Source organism: Periplaneta americana, chromosome 11, assembly GCF_040183065.1.
Source record: "Periplaneta americana isolate PAMFEO1 chromosome 11, P.americana_PAMFEO1_priV1, whole genome shotgun sequence".
Classification (NCBI taxonomy): domain Eukaryota; kingdom Metazoa; phylum Arthropoda; class Insecta; order Blattodea; family Blattidae; genus Periplaneta; species Periplaneta americana.
Genome location: NC_091127.1, coordinates 80736139 through 80755543, shown reverse-complemented (window position 1 = coordinate 80755543; position 19405 = coordinate 80736139).

Sequence of the window (19405 nt, the reverse complement as noted above, 5' to 3'; positions counted from 1 at the left end):
ATATTCTGCTTGTTGAAGACCTTCAAGACGTGTATCACTTTCAGTGGATTCCCGGTCATCTTCGAAGAGTCGATACTAAATCTTACCTCGGCTTCACTCATTTCATCATCCTTGAAATTCCTCTAAATAATTGGAGTAATTTCCGCAAGCGAATGTCCAAGTTTGAAGCAAATGTTGATGCAAATTTGCTAATCTACTCGTTTTGTTACTGAATGCCACAGTCTCATAATATACAACCACAGTCTAATACAGTTGCGCAACTCATACGTATAAAATATTGTCAACCTTTATTTGACAGTCCACATCTGTGGAGTAACGGTTAGCGCGTCTGACCGCGAAACCAGGTGGCCCGGGTTCGATTCCCTGTCGGGGCAAGTTATCTGGTTGAGATTTTTTTCTCAACCCAATATGAGCAAATGCTGGGTAACTTTCGGTGCTGGACCCTGGACTCATTTTGCCGATATTTTCACCTTCATCTCATTCAGATGCTAAATAACCTAAGATGTTGATAAAGCGTCGTCAAATAACCTATTAAAATAAAATAAAAATTTATTTGATAACTGGCGCGACAGTAGCGCTCCAGCGGCAGGCAAGTTAAATATGTGTAGAGTAAAAGGTAAAGGTATCCCCATAACATGCCATGAAGGCACTTGGGGGGCATGGACGTAGAGCCCCATGCTTTCCATGACCTCGGCACTAGAATGAGGTGGTGTGGTCGGCACCACGCTCTGACCGCCTTTTACCCCCGGGAAAGACACATATGATAACACAGCAGAGAAATGGTACTGTGTAGTTTATTTGATATTTTTATGCCATACAGTAATTGTATATGGTTCTTAATCTTATTTTAGAAACCTACAGACTTTTACACCCAGTAATGGGGATGCCAAGTAACGTAGGTGTAACATTCCGCAGAAGTTTCTTGCTTTCAGCATCCACTAACATAGGCCTACACTCTTCAAAATCAAGTGAACACAATGTGATATTATTGTAGGCCTACAAATAAAAATAATCGAAACTTTTGTTCATTACATCTAATCTTCTAAAATTTATCAGTATTTTCTACTCCTGAAAGAAAAATATACAAGATGTAAAGTGGACAAGTAGGCCTAAAAGCAAATAATCTGTATTACTTTAAAAATAATATTACACTGATTATACGTCTTTTTCCACATGTATTTTAACTATTCATTCTGACATAAAAATAGGTAACTGATAACCAATAAGTGTTTTATAGAACATAATACTACCGTGTTGATTATGAGTTATGACTTTATGACATTTCTTGGTCTTTAGGAAATCTGAATAACTACAGACTCGGACAGATTTTAGTTTGTTGTTATTACAGTTTACAGCACTACACACATTTATTTTATTCAGAGACATTATTAAAAGTTATTAACAACCCACGCCCTCTTCATAGGAACGTGCTGGCATTAGCAATATTGGTCTATGGTAGCAATTCTATGACCTATTGATACAATTTTAGTTGTTAATTGAAATTAAAATTTCTTCATCAAACCTGTATATCCATTTGTTCGCACGTACGTCATATTAGCAATAAATGCATATAAATATATCGTATACCTAAGTATAATTGTTTTTTTGAGAGGGACATGACAGTTAAGCGGCCGAGCTTGGAGGTACAGCGCTATGTTGCCAATATGGACTACCACTCTGCCAGCTGATGGAAGCTAGTAATTGACATTAAGATGGCTGACGTTAAAATATTCATCGACAATTGACGCGAAAGTAAGAAAACAATACAAAAATCGACAGAGAATCAAAGACGAAACGTACCAATGCTAACATTGTGTGCATAATAAATATCGCTAAGAGAGCTATTAAGCACTCGCCACATGGGAACGGTAAGTTTGGCAACTCAACCGTTGTTACCATAGCAACAGATTTACCACGCTATGTGACATTCAGTTGTTTTTCCGATCGCAACGCTCCTGTCATGTCCCATCTTTAAAAAAAAAGTTTTTTTTTTACAGGTATTAGACTGTAACACAAGCTCGCTCAATGGCGTCTCACTATCGACAAATAGCCTCACAGTAGAATGAGTGTTCACGCTTGTGCACCTGGATTTTTCCGGACAAACATTTAATGCAATTAAATATGTTCCGTTAAATAGCAATGTTATCATTATTTATAGATATATTATTAATTTCTTTACTCAGCAGAAATTTTAATATAATAAACTTACCATATAATTCTCATGATTGTATTGGAATGCATAGCCCACTATCGTTGTTTACTTATTCATTAGTAATATATGAAAACTTGTCTTCTCCTTCCTTACAAAAAAAAAAACTGCTCCACAACACCAGAACTATAGAAAGAAAACCTATGCAAAAATAAAAATTAGATTATATTTAGCTAAAAAAAAAACTTTTTCTTTGCCATAACCGCTATACCGTATGTATTAGGCCTACTTGTAATGGATCAAACACAACTGTGAACAAAATTAATCTTTCAAGTGTGAAAATTTAACCAGATGTAAAAAGATCTGCCAGACTTTCATTATGATTCCAGAAGGCAAATAGTTTAAGAATGAAAATGATGAAAACATGGTCACATTCGAAAACAACAAGCAATAATCTTTTCTTTGGTAAAGCAAAGTATTGGAATTAGAACAGTCTGATATTAGTTCTTAATAAATTGTTTATGGTATTATCATTGCAGAAATATGACTATCCTGTGAAGATGATATGTTTGTCTACCTTGGTGGACTTAGTAGAGCAAGGAGACTGTATAGCACATTTGCTCACTTGGAGAGGTGAGCACCAGGAGAGTTATTTGAAATTGCTCGTTAGTATCTGGCGAGAGAATGAAACAAGATTGGAGGTGAAGCGAACTGACAAGGGCTGTGTGGAAGGTGTGTTCTAGACGGACAAAACAATTTATTATTCTGTTACTCTTTCAATCAACTCAGAATGAAATTAATATTACACTTACAAACATCACATGTTGCGTATGATGTCAGCAGTGTCTATAATGTTATTAACTGTTATTTTCTGTATTTATCCAATTCTGGTAGACCCCTACTTCAGGAGTGATATAAAGATATAAACTAATCCTTTTTGTAGTATTTCATATACAAGTAGTTCCAATGATAATTCATATAAGGTTGTCTGTACTTCACACATGCCTTGTACTGTCCGACCGAGTGGTTATGTCACAGCGTCGGTGAAACGGGGTAAGTCGCGTACCTTACGAGACACTTTTCTTTAAATTATATTAAACAGTTGTATAATACTATGCAGATTTCCAATTCCGAACAGCCAATATTTTCAGGAAGGAGCTTTAACACCCTAGGCACTAGAGATGAACAACGATCGAGAAAACGAGACTAACAGCGCCCGCAAAGCCGAAAACCCGCACGACAATGTTGTATACGTCGCGTCCTTGACGTAAAGACTGGTTGTGAGTCTTCCGAGACTCGATATTGATCATCTCCCGAAGTGCAGTTGTTTATACCTGACTGAACTTTTATCTACTTTGGCAACTGTTATATATAAACAATCAAGTAGCCTATTTGAAACATCTCTACCATTCAGTGTATAATAATCCGTTCCCCAGTCTTTATCTAATTACTACGTAGGTCCTTATTAAAAGACTAGGAATTTTCTTTTCATATGTTTGAAATCAAGTGTGCAATCTCAAGTAAAAAGATATCAATGTCATGTTTTATCTTTCTTAGAAATGCAAATTTATTTGAGAATTGTATTTTTATTATTTATATAACCATAGGTAATATCATATAATAGAACAAGACCATTTTGATAACTAAGATACTGTTCTGTTTTGTCTTTTTGGCCCATTTAAACATTTATGTTATTTATTTCAATTATGTTTGTTATTCAAAGCTACGAAATCTTTCCCCGCCGACCAAATGCTATTTCGAGAATGACGAGCTGAGACTCGAAAGACAAAAGCAGCGAACACAGCGAGCGAGAGCGGCAGGTAGTTTTGTACTGATGTTGTACCAATCTGAAACAACAATAATTTAAGACCAAACTGACTGATATTTCTTTATAATAATAATAATAATAATAATAATAATAATAATAATAATAATAATAATAATAATAATAATAATAATAATAATAGTAATAATAATATTAACTTATTATTATTATTATTATTATTATTATTATTATCTTCATCAACTATAAAGATGAGGATGCATGACCTTAAAATTCGTGTCGGCTTACTATGAATGATAGCTTAAATTTATCTAGGCAGTCTAGGCTGTATTAAACACTTGACAAGTTAACAGAACAACATGTATAAGTCGTAAACGGTAGACTTATACAGCGTGGAAGTGAAATAATCTTGCAGTTTGAAGGGGACGATAGGGTACACACGTAAATAGAAAACCTATATACGTTTTGTGATTAAATGCACGTTTAATTAGAAGATTAAGTTTGAAGATTCAGCAGTGCGACAAGATCGTCTCTAACACACACTACTCGTGATACAGATGTAAGAGGTCAACGAACTCGGTTAGTCTCCGTATGTAAGCTGCTATCTACCAAGATGTTGCCACTCGCTCGTTTCGTGCAATGGCTTGAATTTAGTGTTTTTTTTAAATTAAATTTACCCGCTATTGAAATACACCAGAGGGATAAATAAATTCTTTATTAGATTTCCTATCCTTATGGAAAAAATCACAATTATACCGCAGTAGTTATCGAATAAGAGATTGTTAAACATTTGGAAGAAAACTTTTTTTTTTCTGAAAAACTATGAACTTTCCACCAATATGATATTATAGTTTTTTGTTACAACATGAGCTATTCGCTCTGGAAGTCTGCAAGGCTATTTCACTTAAGCCACGTTTCCACTATTGCAACTGCACAGGAATAATGAGAGGCAAACAACAGTTGCCAGTTAAAACTGCAGATTTTCTTGCGCACATCTCCTTTCTATTTGCGCACATATTCATTTTGGATAAGCAAATATCACAAAGGAAGGGATGAAACTAGAATCATGATTGAGGAAGTGAGCTGGCCGAAATATCATTTTTTTTTAATTACGCGGATGTCAAGACCAGATTTTGAAATTAAATTACAATTGATTGGACCAGGAAGAATTTTTTTTTTTCGTGAAGCAGTTTCAGCAGTTACCACACTGGCCATGTGTGTAAGGTTTTCAGCCACTGGTGACAGCGTTCCAAATTTAAGATCTACTTTCAAATTTTTAGGTCCTACTATTTCATGCTATAAAAGAAATTTTCCCAACGATCGTGAAGACTCTCTAAACTCAAGTAAAAGTAAGATTTTTAAATTATTATTATGTTACTAAATTAATTTATTGTGAAACATAGCAATAAACAAAAATAAATGAGACAATAGAATAAAAGTCTTTTTTTCTGCAATCAAGCTCCTTTTTTCAGAAGGAGCCCAATAATTATCTGGTTAAAATTATTTATGGTTAATTGGATTATCGGGACAGAGTATAATACTTAACGGTAGGGACAGGAGGGCAAATAACCAAATGGCTTTTAAGAAACCTGGAGGTTCATTACCGCCCTCACATAAGCCCGCCATCGATCTCTATCCTGTGGAAGATTAATCCACTCTCTATCATCATATCCCACCTCCCTCAAATCCATTTTAATATTATCCTCCCATCTACGTCTCGGCCTCCCCAAAAGTTTTTTTCCCTCTATATGCATTTCTAGATTCGCCCATATGTGCCACATGCCCTGCCCATCTCAAACATCTGGATTTAATGTTTTTAATTATGTCAGGCGAAGAATAAAATGCGTGCGATTCTGCGTTTTGTAACTTTCTCCATTCCCCTGTAACTTCATCCCTCTTAGCCCCAAATATTTTCATAAGACACCTTATTCTCATTTCATTCAATCATTCATTCATTCATTCATTCATTCATTCATTCATTCATTCATTCATTCATTCATTCATTCATTCATTTATTTTATTCTATAGATCTTACATGAGCAATGAAGCTTTAAGATTTGGAACAAGTCTAAATTTTACAATAACACATTACACTTTTTACAAATTTTTACAATATTTTACAATTTTTAGTTTTACAATTTAGTAATTTTCTACAATTTTTACAGTTTTGTGCAATTTTTTAATAATATTTTGGCGAGATGTAGTGAGATGAGGTGAGGTACGAGGATTCGCCAAAAGATTACCCGGCATTTGCCTTTTGGTTGGGGAAAACCTCGGAAGAAACCATTCAATGAGAGAAACCGTTCAACTCAAACACCCTTAATTTCTGTTCCACTCTCGAAGTGAGAGTCCAAGTTTCACAACCATACAGAACAACCGGTAACATAACTATTTTTTTTAATTCTAACTTTTAGAATTTTTGAAAGCAGATTGGATGACAAAAGCTTCTCAGTCGAATAATTTCTGACATTTCCCATATTTATTCTGCGTTTATTTTCCTCTCGAGTGTCATTTATATTTGTTACTCTTGCTCCAAGATATTTGAATTTTTCCACCTTTTCGAAGGATACATTTTCAATGTTCATATTTCTATTTCGTAGAATGTTCTGGTCGCGAGACATAATCTTATACATGGTCTTTTCGAGATTTACTTCCAAACCTATCTCTGTACTTGCTTCAAGTGAATTAAAAATGAATGAATGAATGAATGAATGAATGAATGAATGAATGAATGAATGAATGAATGAATGAATGAATGAATGAATGAATGAATGAATGAATGAATGAATGAATATGTAAGTGAATGAATAAGTGAGTGAATAAGTAATTCAGTGAATAAGTGGATAAATAAATAAATAAATAAATGACTAAATAAACAAGCAAATGAATAAGTGAATAAATGCATTAATAAATAAATAAGTGAATAATTAAGTGATTAAATAAATGAATAAATAAATAAGTGATCAAATAAATACACAAGGGAATATATGTATATGAAAAAATAAATACGTGAATAAATAATTAAGTGAATAACTAAATAAATAAATACGTAAATAAGTAAATAAATTAACAATGAGACAGGTGTATACAGACAGACAGGCAGATCATTTCAAACACGTTACAAAGAACACATCATACTGCAGGCGTGGATACAAGGGGGGGGGGTCTGGGGGCTATAGACCCCCCCTATCATTTCAAAGACTTTTTTTATTTAAAATGTACAAAGCATAATTTTTTCATTCATATAACTTATATGATTTCTTCACTCTCTAGACTTCATATTAGTTTACTATTTTACTTTGGCATACAAACTCTCTTTACAGTTCGCAGTGAATAGATCAGGTAAGTGGTCGCATTCCTTAGGGGTCGTTACCATGGGGTTTAACAATAGCTCGGACTTCGGAACGGAAATCTAACGGTAACCACCCCTACCACACTGTAGCTGTTATTTGTCTATGGTAGCTAGGCCGCTACCAATATCTTTGTTATCGTACTTTACAATGGCCACTACATTCGACTTCTGAATTGAGACGAGAAGCGATCAGTCAGAATTATTTAGTGTAACAGTTATAAGAAATTATAAAATGTCGAAGCGTAAGTTTCAAACAAATATCTTACAGTTCGTCAAGAAGCCGTGCGGTGAAGTGAAAGAAAAGTGCAGTACGGATGACAATGATACAACTGATGAAGAAAAGTGTATGCCTGTTAATACCGTAACAGTGGAATCGGTTATGTGCGGTGAAGTGATGACGCTAGTTCGACGACTCATAATGTATTAGATATTGGTTGCTTAGTGGTAAAAGAAATATGCAGTGACGAGATAAAATACAAAACTCTAACAAATCCGTGGGTTCCAGACGAAAAATATCCATTTCCGAAGACACTAGAATTGGGACAGTCTAGACAATTTCAGCGTGCGTGGCTTAAAAGATTTCCATGGCTCTCTTACAGTAAGAAGGTGTTCTGTCACGTGTGCGTTTTATTCGGACCTAAAGAGGGAGGACGAAGCAAAGTCACGTTACAGAATTTAGTTACGAAATCTCTAAGAAAATTAAAAAAGGCCTCTGAAATATTCAGGAGACATTCAGAGAACAGTTATCACAAAACTGCTCTCTTAAAATGTGACAATTTTAAACGAGTGTTTGAAGGTAAGTTAGAGAACGTTCTGGTTCAATTGAATAATGAAATGTTACAAACAGTGCGCGAAAACAGGATGAAACTTGTCCCAATAGTAAAAACAATTATTTTGTGCGGCCGACAAAATATTCCATTAAGAGGACACAGGGATGATGGTGCGATTGACTTGGAAAGCGAAAATCAAAACGAAGGTAATTCCAAGGAGCTTCTTAAATATCGCGTTGATGCCGATGATCAGATTCTGCATATTCATCTTAAAAATGCCCCCAAAAACTCATCTCTAACAAGTAAAACAACGCAAAACGATCTCATAAACTGTTGTGGCACCATTATTGAAAAAAAAAATTGTTGAAGAGGTTAACCAAAGTAAAACATCCCAGACGACTTCAGCTTCGTTAAACTGTAAGTAACATTTAATCGACTTTCCATTCCAGCCACCATTTCCTTTAGAATTAGAACTAACTGAAGACTTAGAACCTAAGAGTGACAATATTGTTGTGGTTTATTTATTTGTTTTTAATTCCATTGTTCTGTGTTATGATTATACTACTGCATTCATATGTTAATTGAGGGGTTGGTGCAAGAAAGGCACTTCTCTCAAATGCAAGTTTTGAGAAAATTGATGTTGGAAATTCAAACCGTAATAATGTTATCTATGCATGCCTTTACATTTTGGGTACCGGTACTCCTGACCTCTATGATTACAGTATTGAACTACAACTTTGTGATCATATGCATAACAGATCAGAGAACACAATAAAGCGTTTTACTCAAAAAGGGCACATCCTCTAAAATGCCCTTCTTGCACCCAGCCCCTCAATTATTATTAGCCCCCTATTATTAAATTCTAGATCCGCGCCTGCATCATAGCCATAATCAAGTAGCAAAACACTTCCACTTACGCAGAATACATCACAAACGCCAACCACACCTACAGCAACATAAACATAGACATGGAAATTCTATATCTCCAACCTAAAAACCAGACAGAAACTAAACACACTAGAACAATACGAAATATACAGACACACAAAAGCACACCCGCATCAAATCCTCAACACATAACTCAATTTCAGAACACACACACTTTTTGTCTCTGCATTACACTACAAAAACACACCCCCCACAGGAAACGTAATCATAAAGCGCAAAGACCACCCATATTCCAAGTGATATAGTGTTAAAAGTTTTGTGATCAAGATGTATAAATTAATTAATTCGGTTTTCTTCGCTCCTGCGTGAAGCCTATGAAAGTGGCATTTGAAACTTTTAATTTTATAGTTGACTGCTTTTGTAAATCCCAGCTCATACATTTCTGCTTAAAAATTGATGGGCATCCCCCCCCCCTTTTTCTGACGGTCCTTATAATTCGGTTCTGAGGCTCGCCAAAGACCAGGATAATTCCTGTATTCTTCAGTAAACTCTACGCTTTTCCCATTAGACCAATTCATCACAGTCTCACACACAGATAACCTATGAAAAAATACTCGAAAAACTAGTCGAATGCACCGAACCTATACAAATGTTTGGAATGAAAACAGCAGCTCCTACGGAAGACCTGAAATCAGCTGGTGAAGAAGCAGATAATTGCCAATTTCTCCCGGTCCCAGAGCAGGAGACTCGCGCATACTTGTCAAAGGGTTGGGCGCACACAGTTTATTCCTGCATCTCGTCTTACGCATATCTGCCTAACTGGCAACTGTTGTTTGCCTCTTGTTATTCCTGCGCAGTTACAAAAGTGGAAACGACGTTTTAAGTGGGAACTGTTGTTTGCATCTCATTATTCTGCGCAGTTGCAATAGTGGAAACGCGGCTTTACACTCTGTATAAAATGTTAAAAACGGAAATCTTTTTATGTTGGCTCTGCAACACAAGAATCATACAGTCGTCGTCATCGTCGTTGTTTTTGTCGATGTCCAATATTATTATCGTCGTTTTTCTCGGCGTCCAAAGTTGATATTTGCACAATAGTTTTTTGTTATAGATTTTCAATGTACAGAGTGATTCAGACTACCCGTAACAGTAATTTATTTTGGAAACTAGTGCATTAAAACTTTCGAGACAAAAATATTTATAACTGAAGTACATGTGAACTTTCACTTGAGCTTGATTTCATCAATCAGTCCTAACATAAGTAGGGTCAGTGGCGTATTACTTTAAAATTTCAAATAGGAGTCGGGGTCAAATATGGTACCATTTGATAGAGCTCTTCAAAACAAACCACTTTCAAAGGAAATGTTTTTATCAATTCCTGCTCTTTCAATTAGAAAACGTACGAAGAGACAATGACGTCAATATTGAGAAATTTTACAATGCGAAGACAATTAATGTTGACAGATGTTACTGAAAAACTGGACAATGCCATTAATGTTTACAAATGTTCACTGTCTGCCGTTCTGAGCAGCACACACCCGTACTTTTCTTTTAACACTGTTAGCGACTCCTAACACTTCGGGGTGGTCAAGTGACTGGAAGGTCTCTCGGATACGCTGTTTCATGTCATCTCTTGTTGTGGGACGATCTTGATAGACGATGTTTTTTTAACCGTCCCCAAAGATAGAAATCCAAAGATTCAAGTCAGGAGATCGTGCTGACCATGCCACAGGACCGCATCTGTTTGTAGTACGTAGTAGGTATTTGTATTAACTCTTAACTTTTAGGTAGGTACTTATTTTGTTAGTCACAAAAGTATTGAAAAACTAAAAAAAATGTACATACGTAGGTACAGAGAAAACAAAACATTTCCATCTTATTGTACAGTTACCCTTAAAAAGAATGAGACGATTCTTGGTCGTCGGAAGTTAAAGTTCTACAGCGCGGTTCACTCGATATCGACGTAACGATAAGTACCATAAAAAATAGAACAAGAATTGTTACAACGACCACATGGGCAAGGACCAGAATAAGGATCACGAAGAAGACAGCCATTTAAGGCCACGATTTCACAACTTAGCTCGGGTAACAAAATATCATTGCTTCTCTGTACCGAATGGCAAATGTCTGCTATCGGATCTACATTCTGGACTGCTGCTGTCACTGTCTTGTCTCGGTAGCTCATATAGTAGCGTGTCGGTTCCTCCGTATAACCGACACGTCTCGTGTTCGATCCCAGGTGAAACTTTGTTTTTTATTGAGTTGTAATTAATTTGTTCAGAGTTCCTCTACTATCTAATTTGTTGAAAAGTATGGAATAATTTATGTCCAATTTTTGGGTCTTACAAGTGGGTTGAACCTCGTCAAAAAAAATAAATCTTACTTGGAAGTTAAAAGTATTCTTCCTCAAACAAAAATCATAAAAAACTAAAAGAGACCTGTTAACTTAAAATCTTGTCCACATACCATCAGCTTTTATTACAGCTCTAAGTCGATCCGGCATGAATATCACGAGATTGTGGAATAAGTTCTGATCCCTGGCGAGATCTTCCCAGGTGTCAACAACTTGATCCCACAATTCGTCTCGATTTCGAGGGCGTCGGTGGGCATAGGTGGCTATCCTTCTCTTTTTCAATTCTGCCCATAAGTGTTCGATGACATTCAAATCAGGTGACTTCGGAGGCCAATTAATGATTTCGATCTCGGGTCTCCTTTGAAACCATCTTTGAATGCTTGCGGCATAGTGCACGGGATGATTACCCTGCTGGAACAGCAATGTTCCTTCGGAAAAACGTTCTCGGAAGAAAGGAAGGAAAATATTTTCCAGAATATGCTCGTAAGTTCCCGCATTAAACCGGCCATCGATGCGTTCTATAACTCCAGGTCCAACGTAAGACATCCACCCCCAACACGATATGCTAAAGCGCCCCGATCTTTCACGTCGGTGCACATAGCGCTGATCATGTCGGAGACCATCCTCACGATAGACACGGACAGGACCTTCGTAATCACTCGAGATGGTTGTTTCGTCGGAGAAAATTATATTTCTCCAATCGAAATCCACTCGATTTGTAGCGAAGGCAAGACGGTTGACAGCTTGTGCTTCCCCCAATATTTCAATTTGCGCAGCCCTCCGGCTCCTAATACCGCGGTTCCTCAACCTGCTGATCACAGTCTATGAAAAACCGGGAAAGTTAGATGCTGCTCTTATTTCGTTAGCAGTCCGAAAGGGGTCCAGTCGAACTGTCTCGAATAAGAGAGCATCCTCTTCCAATGAAGAAATCCGCGGACGCCCATGAATAGGGCGATTTTCGACCTCCCCTGAATTTTGGTAACGATGAACCCCCTCGCTGCTGTACTTCCAGGAACACCGACCAAACGGCCAGCAGATCTATCCCCATATCCAGCCTCAACTAGAGCTATAACTCGCTGTCTCGTGTCACGTCGGTTCGCCATTAAGATGAGAAATGAGGGATGACGATAATACTTTAGTGTAGACATGACTATTTAACGTGATATAGAATTATTGAAATACGGGCATCTTGCACAGTAAGAGTTAATAAATCAACCCTAAATTAAATATTTAAGTAACAGGATATAACAGGAAGTCCAATTGTTGCGAAACTAATCAAATTAAATCTAATTACATTAAGTAAACAAATCCCAAGTTATGACACCACATTGCTATAGCTAAATTGTAGGTTATTATACGCATTGAGTAGGTCCGTGCTTATGCGTTGGACAACAAATCGAAAGTTCGAATCTTGCCGAGGAATATAACTTCTTGCTTTTTATAATGTAAATCAGACTTCTAACTACATTCATATTTCTTACATTATTTATTAATATTTATGGCCAACATTGAATTTGTAAAGAAAAGACTTTAGAAATCTCATATGGAATTTGTGATCTGTAGTGACATAAACTTAGATTATCTCTCGGAACTTTTCCGTAAAAGTAAATTAAATTCATTTCTTGAAGCTGGAAACCTTAGTCATAGAGTCATTTTCCCACCTGCATACAAGCTGAAGTAGCACAGCCATTGATAAAAGTTTTGTACACAGAATTAGACTGAATTCCTATTCGACAGAACCTATAATCAATGGCTTGTCTGAACATGATAAACAAATCCTAAGGGTTTCCAATGTCACTGAACAATTTCAAAATATTAATTTAAAAACTAAAAAAGGGTCGTAAATGCTGTAGCCTACCTAGTGATTATTTACATTTATGTCTACGAAATGAATCTTGGGAAAACGTATATGATACTGATACTACTGATATTAAGAGTAAATGTATTGTATTTTTCACTTAATTTCAGAATCACTTCAGTGGATATTCTCCACTCAATGTTGTAAAAAAATTCAAAAGTAAAAACATGTAGATAATGCAGGAACTTAAAAATCTCATATATTAAAAAGAAGAATCTATATGTAAAGAGTTGCAATGTAATGATCCTCATGTTCTTAAATACTACAAGAAGTACAGTGTAATTTATCAAAAATTATGAAAGAGGGAAATAGAATACATTTGAATAGAAAAGTACAGAATTCAGATAATGCAATTAAAGCTATTCGGAATATTATTAAATTTAAACTTGTAGATATCCTAAGAAAGAAAATATTTTTTCATTAAAACCAGTGATTATAAAGTAGAGGATCCCAAATCTATTGCAAATTCTTTTAACGTCTTATAGTATATAGTAAAGAAATATTATTGACAAATTAAACATTCAAGATTTTGCAAAAGGTACTGCAATTGGTACCTTAACAAACGTATTTAATAATTAGTATTAATATATGTAATTAGTCAATAACTGCAAAAGTGCTTTTTCATTCAATCATAACAATAAAATTGAATGCACATTAAATTAAACACTATTGCAAACACGTAGATAAAATACTTCAAATCAACTGAAGGGGTGAGAATGAAATAATCCAAAGCCACACTTTTAACAAAAATTGTTTTTGTGCGAGTGCTTTTCTTACACATATGGGAAAGCAACTAATAAAATATTGTAATAATTACTCAACAAATGACATAGGCTAAAGACACTAAACCTTTATAAAAGTGTGTCTGTGTGGCTTAGGAATATTTTTTAATTTCATTTTAATTGTTAGTTTTTAATATATATGCATTTACATTGTATGTGTGTATGTATAAATGCATTCCTTAGATTAACGTTTATAATATTATAACTTGTAATTTTGTATTGTCTGTGATCATTAACACTTAATCTGAGGACTTTTTAAAACTCTATTTCAACGTTATTTAGATATTTCAAAGTTATTTAGACAAAAAAAATTGTTGTGTAGACGAGGAATCGAACTCGCACTCTTCTACACAACACGCAGAAGTCTTAACGTCTGAGCTATTGAAACGACACGGAAGCTTTCCTTTCTGTGCGGAATGTCGATCTATTCATGAAGGTCCATTGTCGATTTAACTACACGATTTATGTATACATTTATCTTTTATTTACGTAATATTATCATATTTTTTGCAGTTTCTGAAGTGAATTTCGGAACGATGCTAGTAACAAACCAAATAGCCTGAAATTAAGTAACTCAATATTCGTTATCTTGCGTATCAGCGCTCTGGTCTCTGAACATGCGCAGTGTCTTACATCTGAGACTTAGGATTATTCAATCGTCTCATCCTTTTCTAGGAAAACTGTACATTATTTGACAAGGCCAGCTGAGCGTATTACCTGGCTAAGTGCGGTGTACATGTAGACCTGGCAGTAGATAGTGTATTGCGGTTATAATGGAAACACTGCTGAGCGAGCAAAGGGGGAGGGGTAGTTTACTTGTATTCACCCCTCGACGGTGCTGCCGGCCACAAGATCTACACTCAGCCAGGTTGTGTGTGTGTGTGTGTGTGTGTGTGTGTGTGTGTGTGTGTGTGTGTGTGTGTGTGTGTGTGTGTGTGTGTGTGTGTGTGTGTGTGTGTGTGTGTGTGTGTGTGTGTGTGTGTGTGTGTGTGTGTGTGTGTGTGTGTGTGTGTGTGTGTGTGTGTGTGTGTGTGTGTGTGTGTGTGTGTGTGTGTGTGTGTGTGTGTGTGTGTGTGTGTGTGTGTGTGTGTGTGTGTGTGTGTGTGTGTGTGTGTGTGTGTGTGTGTGTGTGTGTGTGTGTGTGTGTGTGTGTGTGTGTGTGTGTGTGTGTGTGTGTGTGTGTGTGTGTGTGTGTGTGTGTGTGTGTGTGTGTGTGTGTGTGTGTGTGTGTGTGTGTGTGTGTGTGTGTGTGTGTGTGTGTGTGTGTGTGTGTGTGTGTGTGTGTGTGTGTGTGTGTGTGTGTGTGTGTGTGTGTGTGTGTGTGTGTGTGTGTGTGTGTGTGTGTGTGTGTGTGTGTGTGTGTGTGTGTGTGTGTGTGTGTGTGTGTGTGTGTGTGTGTGTGTGTGTGTGTGTGTGTGTGTGTGTGTGTGTGTGTGTGTGTGTGTGTGTGTGTGTGTGTGTGTGTGTGTGTGTGTGTGTGTGTGTGTGTGTGTGTGTGTGTGTGTGTGTGTGTGTGTGTGTGTGTGTGTGTGTGTGTGTGTGTGTGTGTGTGTGTGTGTGTGTGTGTGTGTGTGTGTGTGTGTGTGTGTGTGTGTGTGTGTGTGTGTGTGTGTGTGTGTGTGTGTGTGTGTGTGTGTGTGTGTGTGTGTGTGTGTGTGTGTGTGTGTGTGTGTGTGTGTGTGTGTGTGTGTGTGTGTGTGTGTGTGTGTGTGTGTGTGTGTGTGTGTGTGTGTGTGTGTGTGTGTGTGTGTGTGTGTGTGTGTGTGTGTGTGTGTGTGTGTGTGTGTGTGTGTGTGTGTGTGTGTGTGTGTGTGTGTGTGTGTGTGTGTGTGTGTGTGTGTGTGTGTGTGTGTGTGTGTGTGTGTGTGTGTGTGTGTGTGTGTGTGTGTGTGTGTGTGTGTGTGTGTGTGTGTGTGTGTGTGTGTGTGTGTGTGTGTGTGTGTGTGTGTGTGTGTGTGTGTGTGTGTGTGTGTGTGTGTGTGTGTGTGTGTGTGTGTGTGTGTGTGTGTGTGTGTGTGTGTGTGTGTGTGTGTGTGTGTGTGTGTGTGTGTGTGTGTGTGTGTGTGTGTGTGTGTGTGTGTGTGTGTGTGTGTGTGTGTGTGTGTGTGTGTGTGTGTGTGTGTGTGTGTGTGTGTGTGTGTGTGTGTGTGTGTGTGTGTGTGTGTGTGTGTGTGTGTGTGTGTGTGTGTGTGTGTGTGTGTGTGTGTGTGTGTGTGTGTGTGTGTGTGTGTGTGTGTGTGTGTGTGTGTGTGTGTGTGTGTGTGTGTGTGTGTGTGTGTGTGTGTGTGTGTGTGTGTGTGTGTGTGTGTGTGTGTGTGTGTGTGTGTGTGTGTGTGTGTGTGTGTGTGTGTGTGTGTGTGTGTGTGTGTGTGTGTGTGTGTGTGTGTGTGTGTGTGTGTGTGTGTGTGTGTGTGTGTGTGTGTGTGTGTGTGTGTGTGTGTGTGTGTGTGTGTGTGTGTGTGTGTGTGTGTGTGTGTGTGTGTGTGTGTGTGTGTGTGTGTGTGTGTGTGTGTGTGTGTGTGTGTGTGTGTGTGTGTGTGTGTGTGTGTGTGTGTGTGTGTGTGTGTGTGTGTGTGTGTGTGTGTGTGTGTGTGTGTGTGTGTGTGTGTGTGTGTGTGTGTGTGTGTGTGTGTGTGTGTGTGTGTGTGTGTGTGTGTGTGTGTGTGTGTGTGTGTGTGTGTGTGTGTGTGTGTGTGTGTGTGTGTGTGTGTGTGTGTGTGTGTGTGTGTGTGTGTGTGTGTGTGTGTGTGTGTGTGTGTGTGTGTGTGTGTGTGTGTGTGTGTGTGTGTGTGTGTGTGTGTGTGTGTGTGTGTGTGTGTGTGTGTGTGTGTGTGTGTGTGTGTGTGTGTGTGTGTGTGTGTGTGTGTGTGTGTGTGTGTGTGTGTGTGTGTGTGTGTGTGTGTGTGTGTGTGTGTGTGTGTGTGTGTGTGTGTGTGTGTGTGTGTGTGTGTGTGTGTGTGTGTGTGTGTGTGTGTGTGTGTGTGTGTGTGTGTGTGTGTGTGTGTGTGTGTGTGTGTGTGTGTGTGTGTGTGTGTGTGTGTGTGTGTGTGTGTGTGTGTGTGTGTGTGTGTGTGTGTGTGTGTGTGTGTGTGTGTGTGTGTGTGTGTGTGTGTGTGTGTGTGTGTGTGTGTGTGTGTGTGTGTCAACATTAAATGTACTTATCTAGTTTACATTTTCTTCTCGTAACATTTCTCAGTATTAATGACATTATCTTTTCGTATGTTTTTTTCATTGAAAGAGTAGGAATCGAGAAAAATATTTCCTATGAAAGTTGTTTGTTTTGAAGAGCTCTATCAAATGGTACCCTATTTGACCCCAACTCCCATTTTAAATTTCTAAATGATATGCCACTGACCGTACTTCCTGTTAAGGCTGATTGATGAAATCAAGCTCAAGTGAAAGTTCACATGTGCTTCAGTTACAAATATTTTTGTCTCGAGAATTTTAATGCGCTAATTTCCGAAATAAATTACTTTGTCTCGAGAATTTTAATGCGCTAATTTCCGAAATAAATTACTTATGTGTGGTCCGAATCGCCCATTGTCTTTTCGTACGTTTTCTCATTGAAAGAGTATGAATTAATAAAAACGTTTCCTATGAAAGTTGTTTCTTTTGAAGAGGTCTATCAAATGGTACCATATTTGACCACGACTTCCATTTGAAAATTTGAAGTAGGTAATACGCCACTGACCCTACTTCTTGTTAAGACTGATTGATGAAATCAAGCTCAAGTGAAAGTTCACATGTGCTTTAGTTGTAAATATTTTTGTCTCGAAAATTTTAATGCACTAGTTTCCGAAATAAATTACTGTTACGGGTGGTCTGAATCACCCTGTATATATATATATATATATATATATATATATATATATATATATATATATATATATATATATTGCAACTTAAGACAGTTGCTGTTACATTCATATCTTACTAGGCAATGTTATACTTGTATATGGAACGCGTAGAGAGGGGGAGGTAGATTGAGACAAGCGATATGCTGCACATCTTATCAACAATTCAAATAGTTATTTCCATTTCTTTTCTGAATGAAGTCCAAACAACAAAGAACTAACTGAAATACAATATCTGCGAAAAAAAAAACTAATAATTTCCTTTCTAATCAATAAAAAGGGAACCTCCAAAAAACTGGTCCCTTGGTCTCCATGCTCATCCTTCTGTGAAGTCAATCGCTGTGTATTTTTTAGCTATGAATTATCTGCTCATGGCGAATCTTATTTCGTTTTACTGTTAGATCTAGGCCTACATATTAAATAGGACTTAGTTGAATGACTAACTCAGTAGCATTGAAAATACATATTAACTCTACATGGGAGTGCATACGAATGAAGCAGTGAGAAAGCATTTCTTCAAAAAATTTGCACTGAAGGTCTGATGCGAATTAGTAAAAGTAGCACGGGAACTCGTAACTTTTTATAGAATTTTTAAGGAATAGAATTTTTTATACAATGTAAGAGTCAAGAGAAAAAAACTTAAGTCCAAAATGATCGATTTTGTGTTTTCTATGTCATTTAATAACTCAGTGCGGTTAGTTTAATTGTAGCCTACAGAATAACAACCTGATTTGTACAGAGAAATGTTGAAGAATTCTAATCCAAGGTAATAAAATACAGTGGGTCTTGAAACTTTTAGTTTCCCCTCCTGTAAAAAAACAGTAAAATGTGACTTAGAGGTCTTTTTCTCTGGACTTTGCAATTATTTCCCAATTGCAGTCAAATACAATTTCATTATTGAAAACATTAATCTATAATTTTGTGGTATGTTACATTTACACTCGTCTTAGTACACAACATAACTCTTCACAGATACATATCATGCACAGCGTGGCCCACCAAAGTGGCGTGCAACTTTAAAATGGGTCACAGTTCTGCTATCTATACGCAATATGCAGAACCCGAATCACGCAAGTGAAGTGGGTAGGCATTTATGAGCTTTATATTTGATAAAAAATAAAAATACACTCAGGGACAAAAAAAACCGGACACTTTAATATTTGCTGGTATTTCGCAAAACATTATCTTCTCATACAATATTATGGTAGCCATCTGTTGTTATGGAGACGTGTATACATTGTTGATTGTTTTTTGTTTTATAAACAAGCCATTACAACCAAATATTCTAATTTTGTTTTCGGAGTCTCAGCTATAACAATTTTGTCTCAACCATTTTGTGCTTCATTATCGTTATCATTCGTTATTTCTTTATTTTTACATTTTCTGAATTTAAGTGGGGTTGTAACATTTATCTTAAAGCAAGATGCGACCTGAAGATGTGGCTCGAGCTGCAGCCCTTTACGATGATGGACGCAGTGTACGTTACATTGCAAATGTTATGAATATGGCTAAAAGCACAACCCATGATGCCATAAAACGGTATAGAGAGAGCCTAGAATATACCAGAAGACCAGGTTCGGGTCGTCCAAGAGCTACAAATCCAAATGAAGACAGGT